Genomic DNA, 25,196 nt, shown 5'->3' with positions numbered 1-25,196 from the left:
TTACAATATTGCTATTTTTGTATAAACTGTTCTCATTTTCTTCATTCTATTTTATATTAATTCATAAAAGTCTTCAAAATTATTCTAAAACTATCCTTTTTAACTTTGTTTTTATAACATTCATTCCTTTTTTTCCCACCCTCCCAATTCATTTGGGGTCAAGGAACTTGCCCAGGATCACACAACTAGCAAATATTAATTTTTTGAGGCTGGATTTGAACTCAAGTCTCTGACTTCAAGCCCAATGCTCTCTCCATTGAGTCATTTAGATGCCCCCAATGCTATTTCTTATAATACAATAGTATTCCATCACAGACATATACCAAATTCCCCACTTTATAAGCATCCCCTCAGTTTCCAGTATTTCAGTGCCACCAAAAAAAAAAATATGTCATAAATATTTTTGTACATATGGGTTTTTTCTTTGACTTCTTTGGAAATACAGATATAGTGGCTGGATCAAAAGACATTTACAATTTTACAGCCCTTTATGCATAATTTCAAATTGTTCTCCAATAATGATTGGACTAATTCACAGCTTCACCAATGGTGCATTACTATGTTTTTGTTTTTATTTTCAAATTCCCTCCAGTATTTGTTTTCTATTGATGAGCATGTGATGATTTCTCAGAGATGTTTTAGTTTGCATTGATAAAATTAATGACAAACTTGATTTCTTCTTTTGAAAACTGCCTGTTTGTATCTTTTTATGTTTTATCAATTGAGAACAGCTCATATTTTCATAAATTTAGCTTAGCTAATACATTTGATAAATGAGATTTTTATCAGAGAAAATTGCTATGAACATTTCCCTCAGTTTCCTGCTTTCCTTTTAATTTTGGCTATATTGATTTGTTTGTGCAAACATCTTTTTAATTACATGTATTCAAAATTATTTATTTTAACCACTGTGATTCTATCATCTGTCTCTTGTTTGGTCAGTAAGTTTTGCCCTTAAGTCTGACATATAGTTTTTTTTTTTTTTTTTTTAATACTCCCCTAATTTGCTTATGTTAGCAACTTTTAAGCCTAAATCATGTACAGATTTTGAACTTAACTTGGTATGTGATGTGAGATACTTGTCTATGCCTATTTTCTGCCAGACTGTTTTCTGATTTTCCTAGCAAATTATGACAAATAGTAAATTCTTATCCCAATAGGTGGAATTATTTGGTTTGTTAAATATAAGTTACAATGTTCTTATACTTTTGCGTAGAGGATATACAATTCTGGACAAGTATTCTTGAAATAAGTTGTTAACTCAGTGGAATTGATGAGATGATGGTTTTCTAATATGCATATACTTAATACTTAGCATGGTGATATAATGGTTCTCTAGTTCACACATATTCAGTCTACTGTAATGATGTAATTGTAATAAAGTATTTAAACTGGGGACAAAGTCATATTCAGGCATAGACTGGTTGAAACTGGCAGACTGGCAAACTGCCGGAGGAGACTGGGTCAGCTGAGACTGAGACTGGGTCAGACTATGACAGAAACAAACTGTAAAGGAGACAATAAAGACTTTGGACTCTATTCTTGTCTATCTTCTTGGGACTATCCTGCTGAGACCAAGGCTCTTCTGAAGGACCTCCAGAAAACTAGCCGGAACATTACACTTTTGTATATTATATGCATAGTCTATTCCAATGATCAGTTACATTACTTTTTACCCAGTGCTATTTTATTTGGATGATTACTATTTTATAGTATAATTTGATATTTGGCACTGCTAGACCTTCTTTCTTTTCTTTTCTTTTCTTTTTTTCATTGATTCCTTTATTCTTGACTTTTTGTTCCTGTAGATGATATTTCTTTATTTTCTAGTTCCGTAACATAATTCTTGCAAGCTGGTTGGCATGATACTGAATTAATAAATTAATTTAGGCAGTATTGCAATTTTCATTTTATTGGTTCAGCCTATCCATGAGCAATTAATATTTCTCTAGTTATTTAGATTTGTATTTAGATTTTGTATTTTTTTAAAGTATGTTATTGGGTTCACATAATTCCTCTGTCTTAAATCATGACAAGTAGACTTCCCAAGTATTTTATACTGCCTACAGTTATTATGAATGGAATTCTCTATCTTTTTCTGCTGGGTTTTGATGATTACATATAAAAATACTGATGATATACACAGGTTTATTTTATATCCTGTAACTTATGAAAGTTGCCTTTTTAACTAGTGTTTTATTTGATTTTCTAGAGTCCTATAAGTATACCATCATTTCATTTACAAAGAGTAATAGTTTTGTTTTCCTTGTTCCTTTTCTTATTTCTTCAATTTTTTATCTTATTGCTATAGTTATCAATTTTAATATAATATTGAATACTAATAATAAGAATATGCATCTCTGCTTTGCCCCTGAACTTATTGAAAAGGTTTCTAGTTTACTCCCATTACAGATGATGCGTGTTCAAAATTTAGATATATTTTAAGAAAAATTCCATCTCTTTATTATACATTCCAGTGTTTTTAATAGGAATCAATGTTGAATTTTGTCAAAAGTTATTTTTTTCTGAACCTCTTGATATAATCATTTGACTTTATTGATTTTGTAATAGATAGGGTTAGTTGTGCTTATAGTTTTCCTAATATTGAACCAATCCTGCATTCCTCATATAAATTCAACCTAGTGTTGTATATACTCTTTGCTAGTATTTTATTTTAAAATATTTATTTACTATAGAGAGAATTAACTCAAATTTATAAGAATTTTAGCCATTCTCCAAATGATAAATGGTCAAAGGATATGAACAGACAGTTTTCAGGTGAAGAAATTAAAACCATTTCTAGTCATATGAAAAAATGTTCTAAGTCATTATTGATCAGAGAAATGCAAATTAAGAACAACTCTGAGGAACCACTACACATCTCTCAGATTGGTTAAGATGACAGAAAGGTCATCCCTCCCCTCTTATTTCTCTGTGGATTTTGGGGAGGGTCTCATACCCTTTATGGTTTTTATGTATTGTTGCCTATTTAACTCACTCCTGATGTAATTAGTTTTTTAGAATTATGAGTCTACCTCTCCCCTCTAATGCCTCTGTGCCTATTCTTCCTTTGCACCTCATTTGTATGACACTATTTTTACCTTAAGTCTGTCCCAATCTTTCTTTTGTGCTATTTTATTGTTGATGTCAATATGAAACATATATTATATATTTCCCATGTAAAAAAATTAAAACTGTGTCCAGGTTGAATTCCTATAATTGATCTTTGATAGTGGGTCATCTATATTAAATTTTCTATTGAGTTCAGGTTTGGTTGATAGAAAGTATTGAAAATCTGCATGTTTGCTAAATGTTCATTTTTTTCTCATTTCAATATTATAATTTTGCTAGATATAATATTTTTGACCACAGATCTAGTTCTTTTGATTGTCAGTAGATATGATCATAGGACCTGTGTTCTTTTATGGTGGTTGCTGATGAATCCTATATAATTCTAATTAAAGCTCCAGTGTATTTGGATTGTTTTTTTTTTCTTATTTTCATACAAAATTTTCTCTTTGATCTGGGAATTTCAAAATTTTGGCAATAATATTCCTATGTGTTTTCCACAAGAGATCTCATTGAGGTGGTGATTGATCTATTTTTTCTATTTCTAGTTTCCCTGGAAAGTAAGGTGTTCTATCACTCCAGAAAAATTTTTCTTGTATTATTTCTTGCATTATTGTATCAAGGTTCTTTATTTTTCAGTCACAACTTTTAGACAGCCCAATAACCGTTCTACTTTCTCTTTTTGATCTGTTCTCCAGATTTGATTAGAACCTGTTTTATTATTTCTTGGTCTCTCATAGCTTCACTGACTTCCCCATGACCAATTCTAATTTTCAGAGTTATTTTTATGGTTGAGACTGTGTCTCCTTTTCTAGTTGGCTAACTTATTTTCATAATCTTCTTGTTTTTTATTGGGTGGTTTTTATTATGTTTTTAGTTTTTCTTCAATATCCTTCAATGATCCTATTCTCTTTATAATTCTTCTTCCACCCTGTTCCCTCTTGAAAAATCTGATTTGCTTCTGACCACTAACTCTCTTGATCTACTCCTCCTCTTATCATTACCCTTTTTCATTTATCATATTCTCTTCCTACTAAGATATATGTTTAGACTTATCTGTATGTGCATATATCCTTTTCTGGTATGCATTGATTGGGGTAGGATGATTTGTTCAGACTTGAGCTTTTAGGAAAATCACTTTTTCATCTGAGTAGTGGATGGAATGGAATGAGGAGAGAGTTGGGACAGGGAGACTAGCTGTCCAATTTGTCTGATCATTACTTCTCTGTCTCCTTTGAGATTATGTTATCTATACCCTACTTCCTATATATATAAATATACCCTAGGCCTTTATCCTTATTCAATTTTGCCTTTTTTTCTCCTACAGTGTTTCACATTCTTCCCCTTCATTTTTCTCCATTTCCCCTCCCCTTTCCTTTCCTTTCTCTCAACTCCCACACTTTCAACTATCATCTCTATTAAGATGACTCCCAAATCTAAAGTTCCTATCTTCATCTCTCTCTCTTAAACATTCCTTCTTGCTTGACATATCAACCTAGATGTTTCACAGCCCTCTAAAACTCAGCAAGTTTAGATAAAAATGCATTGCCTCTCTCTTAAGCCTCTTCCTCCTCCTCCTCCTCCTATTTCTTTATTTCAGTGGAGAATAGCTACACTTGCAGTTTTAATGGGGGTCTGGTATATTCAAAGACCTTATCAGTTTGCTCAGTTGATTCAGTTGCTCTATGTGGAGGACACTAGGGAGTTTGGTTCCAAGAGAGTGGTGATGAAGTATAAGGGCGATGCCTTGAAGAACTATGGAGCATGCATGGACATTCTGTACTGATTCCGGTTGGCTAACCATGTGTTTGAATTACCAGCATAAAAAAGCTGCAAGTAAATTGGCACCACACATTTAGCAGCAAGAGACAAAGCTTTTAATTTTTAAATACATGCAAGGAAAATAGAGGTATAGCCACTAAAGGAGGGAGGACATTGCTGATGAGGGTAGAGATTGTCAATGTGAGTATGTGGATAGGAAATAGTCTCTGACCCAGGGGTTTCACAGGAAAATCAGGGTCCAAAGACTTGAGATTGATAATGGAAATGAGAGTGTAGCTTGGGAATCCATGGTAAAGAAGGGAAGAAATGAACATTTGTTAGGTACCTACCATGCACCAGATACAAATATTATCTCATTTGATCCTTGCAATAACTTTAAGAAATGGATGCCATTTCTTAATTTTAGTTAAGGAATTTCAGTTAAGGAAATTGAAGCAGAGGATAAGTGACTTGTCCAGGATTGCACACCTATTAAATGACTGAGGCTGTATTTGGCCCCAAAACTTCCTGACTTTAGGTCCAGTGGGTAGATTAGTAGTAGATTATTGAATATCCAAGGTTTATCCTATCACTCCTTTCCTCTGTTCCCATATGATTTCCTCCAAAGAGAACATTGGGAGAATGAGTTTTCACCACAAAAGAGGTACAAGAGATATTTAAATAGTAACCCAATGAGAGAATACAGTAATGGCTAAATATATACGACAATAGAATCAAAGCAAAGACCCTCTCCACAGCAGAGTTGTAGTGTTTGAGGACCACTCAGAAGACTAATTTTGGTTAATACAGTTAAATAAATTAGATGCTTCCAGAAGAGGACACCCGTTATTTCTTTTTAATTAGCTAGTTTAGATTACATATCTGATCCATAAAAATTATTTTCCCTTGTAGCCTCTTGAATCATAGAAATTTGTTTAATTGGGGTCTATAAGAAAGTAAAGTTCCTAAAGGAAACAGATTTGTTAAATTGGACCTATACATCTCTTCCCCATGGTCTGTAATTCCATGCTGGATACAGCATGAGGTTGGTGATAGATTCTACCTTTGGTGGAAACTTACCTGAATGATGTCAAGCTTTAGCCATGGATTTCACCTTCCCTTATTCCCCTTCACCATATAGCCATACAAGTACTGGCAGATCAATTGGTGAAATTTAAACAGATTAGCACAGTGTGATTACTGTAACACTAGGTGGAGCAGTGGATAGAGTACTGGGTCTGGAGTTGGGAAAATGAGAATTCAAACATGACCCCAGAAATGTACCAATTGTGTGATCTTGGGCAAGTCGGTTAACTTCCGTGTGCCTCAATTATAAAATGGCAACAATAATGGAAATTACTTCCTGTGTCTGTAAAAATCATATTAAAATATTTATAAAGTGCTTATCACAGAGCCTGGCATATTTGGATGCCAGCTATTTATTATTATTATTATTATCATTATTATTACAGTAGTAGCCAAGGTAAATATATATTTTGCAGGAGGAGGCATGTAATAATGGAGGACAGTGATTCTTACTCCAAGAATTTTCTTTGGGTATAGCTCCTGAAATACAGGATTGATTAGAAAATAATCTATTACCAGTGTGTGTGTGTGTGTGTGTGTGTGTGTGTGTGTGTGTGTGTGTGTATGTGTGTATGCGATTCTAAAAGTAAACTGTGAAATTCAGCATGGGAAAATTAGGACCCTTCAATCCAAACCTAAGGTATTCCCTTTTTTCAGGACAGAAGAGAATGCAGGTTCCTACTAGCTAAGCTGTAATATATCAGGAGACTAAGAGGCCCTTTATGATACCCCTGTTTCCATAGAGAATTTTAATTGGCAGAGCATCAGGAAAAGGGGCATCATAAATTGTTTGGATTCACTATTATGCTGGTTAATTTGACATTCTCTATATGGATTATCATATAGGACTAAATGGAAACCCTTGGAGTTGTCTGAGCCAGTATATTTAACACCAAGAAATACTGAATTCTTAGGAGGGGGACTTACAGTTTGTAGACCTTACATCCCTTAAATGAGCTTTGGAGTTTCCATGAAAGTATGAGAGAGGACAGCTATTAGACTGACTACCAAACTAAAGGTCTACAGAGCCATTGTGCTAACCTTATTGTTGTAGAACTGGGAAATCTGGACAGTATAGCAGTGCCATTCCAGGAAACTTAATTTTTTCCATTTGATGCTGAATCTCAGGAAATTTCTGAAGATCACTTGATACCAGACACTGAGATCTTTTTTTTTTGAATTAAACTGCCAAGCATTCAAACTCTATGGCAGAAAGCACAGCTCCATTGGGCTGGCTATATTGCTCAAATGCCAAATGTATGTTTGCCAAAAAGATCATTTTGTGGAGAACTCATACAGGGCAAGCTCTCACAAGATGATCAGTACAAGCAATAATCAAGATTTCTTTTAAGAACATTAGAATTGTTTTTATGACATGGGAGACACTGACATAAGACCAACCAGCATGACATGTCTTCATCAGAGAAGATGTTGTGTTGTGAGAGTAAAACAAAATTGAAGTAGTTCAGAAGAATATGAAATGTGTAAAATTAAAAGACCCAACCCATATGTTCATAGGGACTTTTTATGCCCACCTTGTGGCAAAGCATTCAGAGCTGATATTAGTCTTTATCAGTCACAGTTAGACAAACTGAAACTCGACTCTGACATAGTGATGTCAGTTTGGTCCTCACAATAACCAACCAACCAGTCAACCAGCTAATTGCCATGTTTATCATCTAATGGGAAGAAATAACACACAAAAGGAGGCAGCCAAGTAGAGGGTGGGAAGAAAACCAGAGTACATCTGTTGCAGAGGCTTCTTGTTCTATGGTGTTGAAACCATACAGAGTGAAGTGAGTCAAAAGTCCAGGTTCTGCACCCTATAATGGAAGGCATTGGGAGAAGGTTGGTATTCTATCCTCCAGCCCTGCATGCTATTCTATGCACATATTTCTTTTATATCACAAACTTTATTAGGAACTTCCTGTCAGACGTCCCAGCAATCGGTTCTTCTGTTAGTAGCAATCAGATCTGGATATGAAATCCCCATTATTGTTTCTCCATCTTTGAAAGATGAAGTTAATAGTAAAACAAATAAAAAAGTTATTACTATTACTTTTGGCAGGAAGAATATGCTAATAGAAGTGAAAATTATTGAATTCTCCCATCATTATAATATCATACTTCTGTGCCATGCTTATTATAACTTTTCTCAACTCCTAAAAATGTCTGCTATTTCCTATTTCTAAGTCACTCACTAAGGACGACTTAAATGCCTTCCATCATGCCATTTACATTCTAAACAAAAATGAAATTTTATATTTGATCCTGGAAGTAATAAGGAACCACTGGAGTTTCAGTAGAAGGATGACATGGCCAAACTTAAGCTTACGGAAAACCATCTTCATGGTTGAGAGAAGGATGGATTAGAATGAGTAAAGATTTGAGAAATGGAGATCATTTAGAAGGTTATTGTGATAGTCCAGGGGTCCCATGGGAGAGATTATGGAAGTAGAAATGACAAAACTTGCCAATAGATTGAATACATGAGAGGAATTGGTGACATTGAAGATATGAACCTGAGTAACTGAAAGAATAGTGGTTCCCTCAATAGTAATAAGTAAATTTGGGTAATGGGAGTATTATTTGGGGAAAAATAATCAGTTCTGTTTTGTCCATGTTAAGGTTGACATAGCCAATTAATATCCAGTTCATGATAATGAAGAGAGAAATGGTGATTTGAAACCAGAACTCAGCATAGAATTTAGTACTAAATATAAAAATCTCAGAATTAACTGCATAAAGATGATAGTTGAACCAATGGAAGCTAGTGAGACTACCAAGGGTAGAGAGTAGAAGAAAAGAGGATGTAGACATGGGGGATACTATGATTAATAGGTATGATTTTGATGAAGACTGAGGAAAGAAGTCAAACAGATAAGAGGAGAAGGAAGAGAGAGTCCTTTTATAAAAACCTAGAGAGAAGAGAATACATGGAAGATAAATCAAATGGTTTGGTCATTAAGAGATCATTGCTGATCTGGGGGGAAATAGTTTCAATTGAAGTACGAGTTTGGAAGATGGACTAAAGAGCATTAAATGAAGGAGGCGAAAAGTCAATTAATATAGATGCCTTTCTCAAGTTTAGCTGAGAAGAGGGAGAGAGGTAAAGTATGAGAGCTGGCAGGAATTGTAGGATCAAGTGATATTTTTTAGTTTGTTTTTAAGTTGAGACATAGGACTATTTGTAGACAATAGGAAAACAGCCAAGAGATATGAAGAAATTGAAAATTAAAGACAATGAAACTGATAGAAAGGCTAACCTATTGGAGAGATTAAGATCTAGGGATGCCTGGAAAGGTATTTTCCCTTGGAAAGAAGTCTTTGCCCCTTCATGAGAGATGGGGAGGAAGGTTATCGTAGAAGAAGACCTTTGAGTGGTGTGAGATGAAGAGAATGGAGTAAGAGGGATCTCTCTTTAAGTGGCATCAATTTTTGCTTTTTTTTTTTTTTTTTTTTTTAAAGAGAAGTATGAGCTTGAGAAGGGATGAAAAGGTTGGAATAGCCACTGTGGTAAGTGGGAGAGCCAGCAGGGATGTAAACATATTACCTTGCTGCAGTGAGTGTCTAGCTGAGATTATGTTATGAGTTATGTCTGTAAACATATCTTTGGCCAAGAATATGTTATCACTATATTTTAAGCTTTATAATTCCAAACAACCTCAAATATCACCCCTTTATTTAGTTATTCACTTCTTACATTGTTTGCTTCATTTTCTTTCAATGACTATCACTGTGAGTTTTATTCTAGTTCTCAAGATATCCTAATTATTGGTAATACTTTTAAGTTCCTTATGGAAATGTCATTTTTGCCCATACAAATTACAGAAATTAATAGCAGTCATTCAGGTTCTCTGAATGAATGAAGCATTCATTAAGTATTATTTTTGCATAAAACATTGGAGATACAAATAGGAAAGTAAAACAATCCCTGCTTTCAAGGAACTCACATTCTTTTTTTGTTAAAAATAGAATTCTATTTTCCTTCATTACAAGGCAGTGAAACATGAAAAAAAAAGTTTAAAAAGTGTGCTTCAATTTGTATTTAGGGCCCATCAATTCTTTTTCTGGATATGGATTGTAATGTTCTGTTTCTCTAGGTTGTAATTATTCTCTGGGAGCAGGTTCTTGGAGAGCTTCTGGAAGCAGTGTTAATTTCAATTCAGTTCAATAATCCCAAAATGCAGCCAGGAGTTAAAATCCTTTACTGTCTCTTTCCAAATCTTATCTCCAGATCCTTTATTTTCTCCTTCAAGTCTTGTCTCCTTCACTTGGGGCTCCAGTAGTTTTTTTAGAGGCCCCCCTCTCTCTCTCTCTCTCTCTCTCTCTCTCTTTGGTTCCCGAGAGCTCTTGTCAGAATGTTTCCAACCAGCTTCAGCTTCTCATCCTCCCAAAGTCTCCAGCCAGCACGAAGGTAGACATGGGAATGAAATCTTGACTCCTCTTCTCAGACTGTGGGCTTTTATATGCTCTCTAAAGATGTGACTCTAATGTGTGGACCAATGATCGAACTCCTTTAAAAGTGTAAACTCCTTTAAAGGTTTGAATTCCTTTAAAGGTGTGAACCAAGTACATAAGTACCTTGAAAGAATCCTAACAATGGATAGCATTTTTCTTTCTGAGTCCTATGTACTTCTCTTGGTACATTGTGTTGCTGAAAAGAACTGAGTAATTCATGTTTACTCTTCATACAGTATTGCTTATACTGTATACAATGTTCCCCTAGTTCTGCTCATTTCATTTTTGCATCAGTTCGTATAGGTCTTCTTAGTATTTTTTAAATCTGTCTGTTGATCTTTTCTTATTCCACAATAGTATGCCATTGCATACATGCATCATAGATTGTTTAGCCATTCCCCAACTGATGGGCATCCTCTCAATTTTCAATATTTTGCCATCAGGAAAAAGACTGTTGTAAATATTTTTGTCCTTTTCAATGATCTCTTTGGGATTCACAATTAGTAGTGGTATTTCTGGATCAAGTTGCCCTTTGGATATAATTCCAAATTGCTTTTCAGAATGGTTGGATTAGTTCACAACTTCATCTACAATGCATTACTACCTCAATTTTCCCAATCTTACCCAACATTTATTATTTTTCTTTTTTGTCATATTAGCTAATCTGATAGGAATGAGGTAGTACTTAAAAGTTGTTTTAATTTACATTTTTCTAATCAAAAGTGATTGAGAGCACTTTTTCATATGCCTATGATAGCTTTGATTTCTTCTTCTGAAAATTTCCTGTTTATATCATTTGACCATTTATCAATTGGGGAATGGCTTGTATATAAATTTGGCTCAGTTCTCTATGTATTTGAGAAATTAAGTGTTTATCAGAGATACTTGCTATAAAGATTGTTTCCCAGCTTTTTACTTTCTTTCTGATTATGCTTACATTGGTTTTATTGTGCATACCTTTTAATTTAACATAATCAAATTATCAAATCAAATTATCTATGTTTTATTTCATAATGTTTTCTATCTCTTGTTTGATTATGAATCTGCAGCTCACCTAAATTGTCCTTTAGTAATTTGGATGCTATACCACTTGATGCATATATGTTTAGTATTGATTTTACTTCATTGTCTATGGTACTTTTTAGCAGGGTGTACTTTCCTTATCTCTTTTGATTAGGTCTATTTTACTTTTGCTTTGTCTGAGATTGATTACTATCTGTGCTGTTTTTGCTTCAGTGGGAACATAATAGATTCTGTTCCAAATCTTTACTTTTACTCTTAGTATATCTCTCTGCTTGAAGTGTGTTTCTTTTAAACAATATATTGTAGACGTTTGATTTTTGATCCACTATGCTATCTGCTTCCATTTTTTTTGGGGAAAGATCATGTCATTCATATAATGACTATTGGTTTCCCACCATACTATTATTCCTCCTGTTTGTCCTCTCTCTTCCTTCACTTTTCCCTCCTCATGATTTTTTTTTGTCCTGTCTACTTATTGCCTCCTTTCTCTATTAAATTGATCATGTATTTTATTCCCTTTTTGAGTTAATTCTAATGAGTGTAACATTCAAGCAATGCCTTCCATTATTCCCTGCAGTGTAATAGGTTTTTCATGCTTCTTCATGTGAAATAATTTACCACATTCTACCTCTCCCTTCCTTCTGCACCCAGTGAACTCCTCTTTTTCATCCCTTAATTATTTTTACATCATTTCCTCAAATTCACCTTAAAATAGTCCCCTGGGGCTATATTCCTTCTAGCTGTACTGTTACTGATATAAATTTTAAGAATCAAGTATCATCTTCTCATGGAAGGATGTAAACAGTTCAGCTACAATGAATCCCTTATATTTTTTTCTTGGTCTTGATAATGGATATTGGAGATAAAATTTTTGTTCAATTCTGGTCTTCTTATGAAAACTTGAAATCTTTCTATTTCCTTGAATGACCATCTCCCTTGAAGTATTATTCTTAATTTTGTTAGATAGATGATTCTTGGTTGTAGTCCTAGCTCCTTTGCCTTCTAGAATATTATTTGACTTCTGAGTCTTTAATGTTGCAGCTTCTAAGTCCTGTGTTATCCTGACTATGATTTCTTGATATTTTAATTGTTTTTTTTCTAGAATTTGAAGTATTTTTCCTTGGCCTGATAGTTTTGTAATTTAATCATAATATGTCATTAGCTTCCACTTGCCCAGTTATAACTTTTAAGAGGTTATTTTCCTATCTTTTGTACTTCCTTTTCCATTTGGCCAATTGCACTATTTAAGGAATTGTTTTCTTATTTTTGTACCTCCTTTTCCATTTAGCTACTTCTTTTTAAGCAGTTGTTTTCTTTTTTTCAAGCTGTTGACTCTTTTTCATATTTTAACTTGCATCATTGTCATTTTTTCCTAATTTTTCTTCTACCCCTCTTGTTTCTTTTTTGAGCTATTTCATGAGTTTTTTCTAGGCCTGAGAGCTCTTTCTATTTTTCTTTGGGGTTTTGACCATAGATGTTTTGATATTGTGTTCTCTTTTGGTTTTATGTCTTGATATTCCCTGTCACTATCCTAATTTTCTGTGTTCAAATTCTTTTTTGTTGTTCTTTTGCTCATCTTTTTAAAAATCTTTTCCCTTTCTTTTAAATTTGATTTCTGCTCCCATGATGGAAAGAGCAGTGTCTCAGGTATCTTGTGCTGAGAACTGCAAGTCCTGGCTATTTACCTGGTGCTGCACTGATGCTGGCCTGAAGCCCTCAGGGAACCCTTGTATCTGTTGATGTGCTGTGGGGTGGAGTGGAGTATGAATGATGCTGCAGGGTATTGGGCCCTGTCAGCTTGTTGCTGAGCAAGCATCCTAGTGGTGGTATCCGACATGTTCTTCTGTCTTTGATTTCTTTCTGTTTGTCTGGGCCAACACTGAAGCATATGGAGGTCTGACTGCTAGAGACTATCTGTTTCCCAGGGCTATACTGAAGCTTGGGGCAGAGGCTTGTGCTGCTGCCTGCCTGTTTGTTTGGGTACCAGTAGCTTTGGTGGCTACCTGTTTTCCTGGGGCTGTGCTGAAGCATGTGAGGAACATGGTCCTGGTGCCTGCTCTAACACACTGGAATTCAGGATCTCCTGTGGGACTTGGATGGCTTCCTGTCCTGGACTGTAGTCCCTTTTTATCCAAGAGAGATCTTTTTCACTAATTTTCCACATTTCTTGTGCTAAAACAAGTGTTTCAACTTGATTTTTTTTTTTTGCTGGTTCTGCTATTGCAGAATTTGTTTGGGGTGTTATTTTATAGTTGTTTGAAGTGAATGTGGAAGAGTTATGGTAGTTTACTACATCATCTTGGTTCTCTGAAGAAGAGCTTACATTCTAATGGAGAAAAGAGTATGGAAGGTTTTAGCTACAAATCACATGGAGAGATCCATGATCCTTAGGGCATAGCAGCTAAGCTGAAATGCCTCTTCTTTAATATCATTTCCCCTAATAAGAGCATATCATTTTCTGATATTGAATCAACAATATACTGCCTTAAAATATGTCCTTAGAAACAACAAATAACTTCCTTAATCCCTATGAGCAGGAAATTATCATCTACTATCTCTCTTAGAACTCCCTTATATCTTATTACCTAAACTTAAAATTACCCCAGTTGTTCATTGGATTCAAGGATTCATTGGAACCTATCTATGGTTGTTGATCCTGACAGTTTTTAGGGCATAAGCTAAATATACTTAAAGCCAGAAATGAGCTGGGATATATGTTGGGTCTTGAGATTTGACATGTACTTCCATTATATTCTAAGTGCTCATTGATCTCTATTGATGTGGCATTCCCTTATCATCCAAAAGAGGGCAGAGAACTAAGGATAAACCGAGCTCTGTTCATACTTTCATCTCTTCTACATGGGTTTATTGCAGTACCATTTATGTCCAAAATATTTTAAATTTTGTGTCACCTGTAGATTTCATTAATTTGCTGCCAATTCCCTCTTTGATGAATTGATGAACTTACATGAGAAGTACAATATTAGGTAAAAGTAAACAAAATTTAGTAGTATTTGATTGAACATACTGCACTTCCATTCAAAACAGTGCTGTTTGTCACAGAAAAACATAGCGGGCAAACGCCAAAACAGGTTAGCTGTTTGGCCCCTCAATTTGCATATTTTCTGAATATTTGAAGAAGCCCTGATTTAATAATATTACTTAGGAGAATGACAATCTCAATGTAAGGTTTTCCAAGCATGAGGTTTAGCTTGATGTGATACCTGCATTTTACAGATACACTCATTATTTTGGAATCTAGTTTTCATACTTATTGCTTCCAAAGCTGTTGCTCAGAGAGAGCCCTTTTTATAGCATACATGTAATAACCATGTTGTGGTATTATATTTATATGTTTGTTATACTATTATATTACATTTCTCTAAGGAGCTCATTAATCTTTATACCATCTCTGTGACATAAATAGGCAGCAGGTGGTGTATCTCTTTATCATAATGTGTATTTCTCCCACTGGGCTCAAAATTTCCACTTGAAACCCAAGGGGTAGAGATAACATCTGAAAAAAAAGGATTTAGTTGTTGTCTGCTTCTTAAGGCAGGAAAATTGAGAATTAAATTGAGCAAGATATTAGAGTTTCAGTCTAGAGCCATGGAATTCTGAATTACTATTTGGTGAAAGCAATACCTACCTTACCTACATGATGAATTGTAGGCTTTTCCTTCTCTACTTCTTTTCTGCCCAAATTTTTCTATCCCATTTCCACTTTCATTTCCTACTTCTGTCTCTTCTTTTTCATCCTTCCCTGCTTCCTCTTTTCCTTACTTTCTCATCTTTTCTCCTCCCCTCTTTTCTCCACCTTCTAGTATTCACTTTCTTTCTCCCCTTTCCCTTCTTTCTGTGCTCCTAACTTCTATCTCTCCTTCTATATTGTTCATTTGATGTCATGAAAATATCATGGGAGATGACAGAATATGGTTGTGGTCCAGACCAAATATTAGAAATACTTTCAAATGCTGAAGAAGTTTTAATTAAAAAAAATTATTACTATTAAAGCCCTATAAAAAGGGGCTGGAGAATTGGAGAACACCAAAAAGATATGTCTCCAAAGGAATTGAGTGCTAATTGTGTCATCTAAAAGGTTCTTTAACTAATAAAAACTTTAATGGTTACAGTCCAAATAAATAATATTTGAGCACAATAATCCTATTACCATAACAAACATTTTAAAAACATTTTTCCAAAAATAGTAAAAAAAAATTTCTGCATACACAGATGCTCACATATTTTCTTCCTTAGTTTGAATGAAAAATAACTTATAGCTACAGATGAAAATCCATTCGAGGAGAGTGGGTCTGTAAAGATTTTTTCATATCTCAGTGACATAAATAGTTGATAATATTTCATATTATAATTGTCTTTCAAATGTCACAAACATTAGTTAAAATGAATATGAAATTAGAAGAAATACAGATTTACATGAATAGGATTTTTTTTATTTACTTGTAGATTACATTTATTCTTCTCTCCCCATTTCTTCTTCCCAAACCCAGAACCCCTTAAATAATTAAAAGTGTCATTATTGCCTAAATTATATACCAAGCAGTATAGGTCACTTCTGAAATCTAGGTAAAAAGTAATTGTGAGTTACTTGTGTATCTCATTGCTAACTGTTTAGGAAAGGATGATTTGGAAGATTATAATTTCTTCTGATGAATAGTTGTCTTTATTCTTGAGATATATTTACTAATATATTTTCATAAGAAAAACCATCATAGTAAGGAACTATTTCCTGTCGTGGGAAAATAGGATAATAGATATAGAAATGGAAGAAGACTGCAAAGCCTTAATTTTATAGAACCAAGAAAGATTAAGTGACTTGTTAACACAAGTCATTCCCTTTCCTTCCTTCCCTCCCTCCCTTTCTTCCTTCCTTCCCTCCCTCCCTTTCTGCCTTCCTTCCCTCCCTCCCTTTCTGCCTTCCTTCCCTCCCTTCCTTCTCTGCCTCCCTTCCTTCCTTCCCTCCCTCCCTTTCTGCATTCTTCCCTCCCTCCCTTTCTGCCTTCCTTCCCTCCCTTCCTTCTCTGCCTCCCTTCCTTCCTTCTCTGCCTCCCTTCCTTCCTTCTCTGCCTCTCTTCCTTCCTTCCTTCCTTCTTTCCTTCAGGTTTTCCACTTTTTATCTCCTTATCTCCAAGGTAAAGTCATTTTTGTTTGTTTGGTTTTTATCTAGACATGTGATTTCTTCTATGATGTGCACTATAGGTGTAGAAATTCCTTAAACTGATATCTTTGAGAATTGTGGGGTTTTTTTTTGGGGGGGGGGCAGGGCACTGAGAAGTTAAGACATGTATCCATGGTCACAAAATTTGGATGAGATATATATTTCTACATGTGGCTTATAGGCTGCATGGATAAAAAGGATAAGAGGTCTGGTCATTCTTTCTACAGGGGAGGAGGTCTAAGGGCTATGCTTATACATCTATATACTATTTGGGGATAAGGGCAGGCAGGCCCCAAATGCACCTTTGAGACTGGATACTCTTTTTCCAGTTTCCAAGAGGGGCAATGGGTTAGTATTATTTCTATCTATTCTATTCAAGTATTTATGGTCTAGGGGTATAAGTAGGGGTTCAGAAGAAAAGTCACTTCTCGGTTGCCTCTTTGGGGTATCATAATTTATTCTCATCAGCTTAACTCCTCATCAAACAGTGCTTAACAAAAGACCATTATATGATACAGCCAATTTTTTTTTTTTTACTTTTTAAGCAGAATTGGAGCAGTTGTCAAGAATAAGCTCCTTACAAAAGGCAATAAAAAGGAGCTAAGAAGGAAATAGTTGTTTTATTTTGAAGAAAGATTGATATGATGTCAAGGTACTGGTCTCAAGGAATGAAAATGCTTCTGATAGTCATGTTTTTGAAGTGAACCTTGCTGATTTGTAGAATAATTAGGTTGCTTTTCATAAATTCAAGGTGAGCATTGAAAAGGTTGAAGGTTTAAAAAAATGACTAAATTCCATAAAATGAATCTTACCTAGGACAAAGTATTATTCATGATCAAAAAATGACAGACCTTAACAATTGAAACCCATGTTGTTTCAGAACTTTGATTACTAAATATCCTACCTCTGTAGAGTTGGTTTTATGAAGAGGTACCACAACCAGATTTGTAAGACCCAGACCCAACAGATCTGTCAAATTTGGAAGAAATTGATGGAAATTATAATATGGGAAAATGAAACAGGCACAAAAGCAGAAAGAGCTAATTCAGATGAGCTCTGAGTCCAAGAATATGTCTAAAATAATAAATGTTAATGTTTGAAAAATAAAAATTCTTATAAAGGACAAATATTGGCTTAAAGCCATTTATACATAGGGAGAATATAAATCAGAGAAATTTATACAGATTAGAAAATTTCCAAAAGCAAATGACCTCTTTAACTAGAAGCAAGATAGTAGCTCTTCTTAAGCCAAGGGAGGAAAAAAAATTCTCATAGATGAGATCTATTCTAGCATTTTCTAAATTTTAAGCATTTCCATAGACATTATGTGGCCAGTTTCCCATGCATGTCTGCTCTTTTCAAATTTTTTTCCTTAGAGTGGTACAAAAACCAAGAGTTTTTGTAATCACTTTCCTTAGTCCTTTAAACAGGTATATTGCACTGAGTAAAGCATTCTCTTTGCCATTTAAAAGTCAAATCTCCCTCTGATGATTCAATAATACGGGGTTTCTTAAACTTTTTCCATTCATTACCCCTTTTTGCCCAAGAAATATGCAAATCAAACATTTTCTGATAAAAAGTCATATTTTTGTTACCCCATCATTTAAGTTCAAGAAGTTTTTCAGTAATATAAAAAAGCACTCTTAGGGACAGGAATCCATTATTTGTCAGAAGTGGGAGTACAATAAAGCCAAAGCAACTGGAGTATCCCTAAAAAACTTAGAAAGTATACTTTGTGTTAAAGGGACATTATGAATCCAGGAGAAACTGAAGCCCTATAATATGACTGTGAACAACATTCAGTGTAAGAGTATACAGCTATATTATATTCTGCCTTATGATAGTAATTTGATCATTATTTACTAACTATAGTTAGTATTTAGTAGCTGTACAGAATTGAAAAAAATGATTCTGAAATTATCCATCCAGCTCTCCAGCAGTGACATAGAAGTTTATTCTAATAATAAAGTTAGTCTTCTGGTAGCATCATGATTTCTATGAGACAACTCCAAGGAGAATAGATGGGATTATAAGCAGGCAGACCCACAGAAAAGTTTGAATGAATCACTGAAATTATGGATTTTAGGGGAACCACAGTGGCAAATAAAGCTGCTTGTTTTTATCAAATAAAATGTGATAAAATATCTTTTGGGGCAAAGAAAACTACATTGAATGTTAGAAACAGAAATATAAAGATAGCGAAAAAATTTCTATACAAGAAATATCAGTACCTTTAAAAATGAAAAAACAAACAAACAAACAAAAACTCCAAAACCCACTAAATTTAGTTTCCTAAGCACCCACCTCAAATGCTACTTGTGAGGAGCAAATGAGATATTTATAAGATACTCGTCACAGCTTATTATGTGTATATATATATACACACACACACAGTATTATATAAATGTGTATTCCCTTCCTTTCCTCCTAATTATGGATATTATTATGAAAGCTCTGTAATATTCTTAAATTTGATATAATCAATACAATATTAATAACCAATTTTTAGAAAATTTCATCATTTATGAGGAAAATAACTCATTTGGACCTTCTAGAAAGCACACTCAGTGCTATGAAGTAGAAATGGGGGGGGTCATTAGACTGTATTTAAAGATCCCTATCAGTCTATACTGACTTAAAAAGCCACATACTAATGTAATCTATATTTTATTGTATGATTCAGGTAGCATTTGGATGTGTGGCCCATGTATTTTAACACTTTTGCTCTATGACACTGTTGAATTATATCAGTGAACTTAAGGCTTCCTGTTTGCTTGATAATGTGTTTGATTTTATCAAGGAATATTGTCTGATTTTAATATATTTACCAGGAACACCTTGTTGAAGGAGAGGCTTTTAAGACTATTTTGCTGTACTGAGTTAATTTTTTTTTTTATAATGAACCAATAAGATTCCAGGCAGTGAATTTTTATTTTATTTTATTGAGCTATTTGATTGTAAAGATCTAGTTTGTCATACAGAACTACTGGCAAAAGCCTATTGCTTTCACATATTTTCATCAAGGATATTCTTGTTATGTATGTAGAATTTTTGTTGTTGTTTTTATTGCTTTTAACTGTATAATTAGACAATAATGCTCATTGTTTTCTGTCATCTTTGATAGTATTTTTAGATATGAGTTTGTATTCTAAAACATTGTCTTTGATTATTGTGTCTCTTTTCTTGGCAAGAAGTTCAACTGACTGCTGTCTAACATAGTTACTGTGATATTTTGACCTCCTCATTATGGAAACTAAACTGTTTTGCATTGGCTAAGCTTGTAGAAGAAATGGTAATCAAGTTTAATATCTTGACCTTTTTCAGCATTATCGTGTTCTTTTAAAAGCTCAGGTTGAAGTTGTTGCAATTACAGCGTGTTCTTTTCATTATTTTCCTTCTAATTTAATGTTGATTTTTACTTTTGCTCTAATTAGCCAATGGTCTGATTGCATAGGCTGCTGATTCTGATTTGATTCCCCATCAGCATCCAGAATATAAAGAGGTATAACAGACATTTCTACGGGCACACAAAGAAGACTCACAATAAGCTATTGCTAGTTCTTTGGCAGAGAAGAATACTTAGTGCTATCTTCACATATGATCATCTTACTTACAATTGGTTTATAAAGCATAATAACATGTTAGCTTTTCTGCTCTCATTGCAAACAATATCATAGGAAAGAATTGGCCATTCTGTTTTCTTGATGTGAAATACACCTTGTGAAATTCAAATAAATAAATACCATTTAGGCACATTACCATTTACTGATAGCCACCAATTATCTTATTGAATTCAGAACACCTCATCTAAAACAAACAGATAATTATCTTTAATAATAAAAGCATAAGTCAATGAATTTGCCTATTGCTTTTCTTTGCTGTAAACAGGAGGCAGCATTTCATCATGAATTAAGTTAGTGTGTCTCTATGCACATGCCACTTTTAAAAATCCTCAAAAAAATCTGAACTAAAAAATAGAGATGTCAACTATGACATCACTTGTGCCTCAAATGGATTCTTTATAAAGTATTTTAGTTCTTTTAAACAAGTGTTTCACTAAGATATTTAAAATCTGATTAATTTCATCAACATGTGGTCAGTTTTTCATAGCATATCTCCTTTCCATAAAGTCAATGTACTTATCATTATCCCTATTGAGGATATGTGCTCCTGATTACTGGTGAGGATGAGGTTAATTGGCTATTTGTGGAGATGCATTAACTCTTTCCTTGGTTCTGCTCCATATGTCACCTCTTTGAATCATACTGCTACGAATAGAACTTGAGCTAATTCATCTTTAAAAAATGATCCAAATGTGATCCTTAATATGTTTGCTAGTAGTATGTGACTTTGGCAAAGTAAATATGGACAGATAACTATACAATAATATTATTCTCTTTGTGTCAGCTGGGGAATCCTCCAGCATCTCTTATGAAAAGAAAGAGTAAAAAAAAGGTGCTCCATCTTAAATTTTATTCTGTCCCACTCCATTTAATCTCTACATAAATTTATAAACATATATACCTACCCATCATCTACCCTATATACATATGACAAATCAAATGATTGGAGAAAGCAGGGTTAAATTATCAAAATGAATCATAAAATAAAACAAGGGGACTGAATGCTCTGTGGCCAACTCTAATATTAGATAATTTATAACTGAATGGTATTTGGTCCTGATTACCATACACATGTGTATGTTTATGTCTGTCTGTATAGAAATATGTATGTATATGTATGTTTGTGTGTGTATGTTATACAATATATACATGGATATTTTTTCCAGAAAAATTTCCCTTTTAAAAAGGAGATAAGTTATGTACTGCAGAGAAAGGTATATAAAACAAAGATGCAGAATGAAGTACATAGAAAAGAGAAGAAAAAAAAATGTGTTATCTGTGAAAGCAGAAAGAACTTGACTTGCATGACTTTTTGTATCAAGCATGCTACGGCAGTCTTTTGATTCTAATATGAAACTATAGTAAGGATCATTGCACTAATGCATGAGGATTTGTGATAATGTTGCAGAAATTTTACTGTCAAAACTGAACTGCAGTGTAATGACTTTTGTTATCATGGTTTCTAATAACTATTCAGCATGAATTGACCCTACATATGTTTTACTGCAATAATATGTCAGTAACTCAAAAAGCTAAAGAGGAAATAGAAAACAGCCAACATCAGAAGCCGTGTGTGACTTCCTGATAACCTTATATCAGTCTTTGGAGAGATACCGCCACTGGATCCTAACTCGCTTCCAACAGAGTAGGCAGTGAATGGATGGTGTGATCATTAAGGATGAAGGCATGTAGATTGGATGGGGCAGGGCTGTCCAAAAGATAGCCAGGGAGTTTGCCCAGCCCAGGATTCAGGATAGAATATGCACTGTTTATATTTCTTGTTTCTGAATCCCTTGCTCTGCGTCTCTTCCCCTGATGCAGCCAGTGCCTCTTTGTTTCTCCCTGCCGTATTTTCTCTCATTGTTTCTTTCTCCCCACTGTGACATGTCTCCTCCACAATGTGGTAGGTAAGCCTGTATCTTCATCCTGGTCAGGGTACTTTTTTCTGTTTCTGCTGCAGTGGGGGACTCTCTCTTTCCTTTCTGTTTCTATTTTCTTCACTGCAGTGTCAGTGGTGGCTCTGGCTAGTTGATTTTCACTATTATAATTAAAAAAATATATATTTTCTTCTTCCCTCCCAAAGCAATTCATCATTGCCCTATATAAGATGTAATGATAATTTCTTTCAGGATATTTCATGACCTTTAAGGAGCATTAATAGCAATTAATTTAATTGCTATTATATTTATTAATTGAAATATAAGCAAAAAATTGCTATATATATATATTTTCCATATCTTAAGATAATGTATTTTAAGAAACATCTTCCTTTTGGGGATATTTTATGCATATGCATATACAGAAACACACACACACATATATATACAGACAGATACATAAATACATATACATATGTGTATTGAAACCTTAACATAAAGCCTAATAAATAATGAATAGGAAAAATAGGAATCCTTTAGGAAAATAAGTGGGAAATGAGGACATAGACCTTAAATTAAACTATTAATATTTTGTGTGTTCTCAAAACATATTAAAACATGATCACTGCTGGATATGAACATATTTTCTCTACAAATAGTCAGAAAAACAGTTTTAATATTCTTAGCTTGAAGCCACGCTGTTTTTAAATATTTTTTCTTCTTATTTAGTTGACAATAAACTTCTCTCTATCCTGACTTTCATGATCTTTTCCTTTTACATTTATTTTTTTTATTGTTAAATCCAATATATTTAAACAGTTACACAATAATTTTGCTGAATAAGAAAAATCAGATAAAAATGAAAGAAAATGAGTAAAAAAACAAAGCAAGCAAGCAACAACGAAAAGAGTGAGAATGCTATGTTGTGATCCACACTCTGTTTCTTTCTCTTTTTTTGTATTTTTTTATTATAGCTTTTTATTTACAAGACATATGCATGGGTAATTTTTCAGCACTGACCCTTGCAAAACCTTCTGTTCCAACTTTTCCTCTCCTTCCCCCCATCCCCTCCCCTAGATGGCAGGTAGACCAATACATATTAATATGTTAAAAATATATTACATTTATTTCTAATTAATTCTTACAAAAATCTACTCTTTTCCTAAATGCTTAGGTCCCATTTCAATCTTAATATATAAATCATCTCTTGACTACAGTTTGCCATTTTAAAAGTAGAATCTTGAGCAATAAGCACCTTCTCATACATATATATATCTATATCTATATATATCTATCTATATATATATATATCTTAACTAAATAATTAACCTCATTGTTATAGTATCTTTGTCTTTTCCTACTACTGTTATAGTTGTATATGCTGATTTTTCAAAGATTTATAATTTTAGTTATGATGGTACACATACTATCCAAACCAATTCTGTGATTTTTTTGGTAATATAGAAATTCTTGTAGTTGCTCTATGTAACTTTAAAATTAGACCCAATGAGTTTGTAACCACCTAAATAAGAAGCCTCTTAGAATTTCTCTAGGCTTGTGTCTGGACAATAGTTTGTCAATCAATAAACATTTTTAGGCACCTATTATGGCCCTAAGCTAAGTGGATGCAAAGATAAAAATGAAAATTCACTCAAGGAGTTCACATTTTGCTAATGATGACACCTATACTATAAATTGTGACATGAAAATTTGATACAAGATAATTTCATACAAACTGAGTAAATGTACAACCCATATTTGGACCAATAAGGCTATTTAGTATAATTTGATACATTTGATCCCTTTATAAATGTTCTCATGGTCTGGAAGAGAATCGGATTCTTGATCTATTAGCATATGAAGATCTCTAGCAGGTGTTATCAAATTAAAGTTTCTAAAATTTTTTCTCTTAGACTAGTTTACTTTATAAAGATTTCCAAAGGCAGAGAAGTTCATTCCTAAAAGATTAGCCATTGGTGGATTTCTTTTAAGTAAAACACATCCAGAAGACCATTCTCAAGGACAGAGAGGGGTTGTAATCTATGTGAATTCAGGGAATATCCATAGCAATTTGAATCACCAATTTTTAGAGTATCTAATTCAGTTCAATAATTTATTATTAAATACTTGCATATTTAAAAGCTATATTTGAAATGTAGTTTTGTGCCTTTAGCAAATTAAAAAGATATTGTGTAGATGGGCCTTTGGAACAATTGTAAAAAAAGAATTGTTTGATACACATTGATCTATTTAAAAATTAACTGATGATCTGATAAACTCAGTCACTGAATTGATGAGAATCTTTAAATGAGACACTCATCTATTAAATGATAGCATAGCCCCTGTCAGTAAAGGTCTGATGTTATCAACAAAAATGTTAAATGTATACAAGTGAAAGTCCAGATTGAAATCAATATAAAATATTTCTGCTATTTCTACCTTCTATATATACCCTGGCTTTTCTATCAAAGAATAAACTATTGTTTTAGCTATGCCAAAAGTCATGTTTATTTCTTCATAGTGTCCATAGTCAACCTAGAAGACTGGAAATAATCTGAATGTTTTAATATTTTCCCAGATACCAGCATAATGCTGACTTTATTTTTTTTTAATGGCCATCATATTTCCTTTTAATCGGCCCTTTATGAATTTTTCCAAAAATAATGTGCTTTCATGGCACATGTCCTAAAATTGAAATGATATAGTAAAGATTTGGATGGCTTTAGCACAAGGATGATACACAAATTAATAAGCAAAATAATGACTAATAGCTTGGCCTTCAGTATCATAGGATGTCTATTATCTCATGTTTATTTGAATACCTCTAATTTCTCTGGATACCATTGAACTTTAGCTTTCCTTTATTATTTAGGTTTTCTAAACTTCCTTCATGGTCATGACTTGCTCCAATCAACTATTTATAGCTTTTTTTTTTTTTTCCTGAAAAGACAAAAGTAAAGAAGACATAAAAAACCTCAGCCTATTTCTACTGCCTTCTGTTAATTACTTTGCAATTCAACAAGTCAATTCCATTCAACACATATTGATTGAGTTCCTACCAGTTTTCTCTCTCTGCCTATCATGATGGCAAACTATTTTTGCTTTCTCTTCTTTTGT

The 25,196-nt window shown here is 33.6% G+C and overlaps 1 protein-coding gene and 1 non-coding gene across 2 annotated transcripts in view; both read left to right on the top strand.

Moving 5' to 3' along the window:
- CCDC178 (coiled-coil domain containing 178) overlaps positions 1–25,196 on the top strand; it is a 630,290-nt gene that overhangs the window by 410,017 nt on the left and 195,077 nt on the right. The window lies entirely within an intron of this gene.
- LOC141552334 (U6 spliceosomal RNA) lies at positions 24,745–24,847 on the top strand. The gene has a single exon (XR_012485134.1). It is a non-coding gene; the product is annotated as a U6 spliceosomal RNA (small nuclear RNA).

The sequence above is a fragment of the Sminthopsis crassicaudata genome, chromosome 1, assembly GCF_048593235.1.
Source record: "Sminthopsis crassicaudata isolate SCR6 chromosome 1, ASM4859323v1, whole genome shotgun sequence".
NCBI lineage: Eukaryota > Metazoa > Chordata > Mammalia > Dasyuromorphia > Dasyuridae > Sminthopsis > Sminthopsis crassicaudata.
Note: the sequence above shows the minus strand (reverse complement) of the source record. Positions and strands in the feature narration are given on the sequence as shown.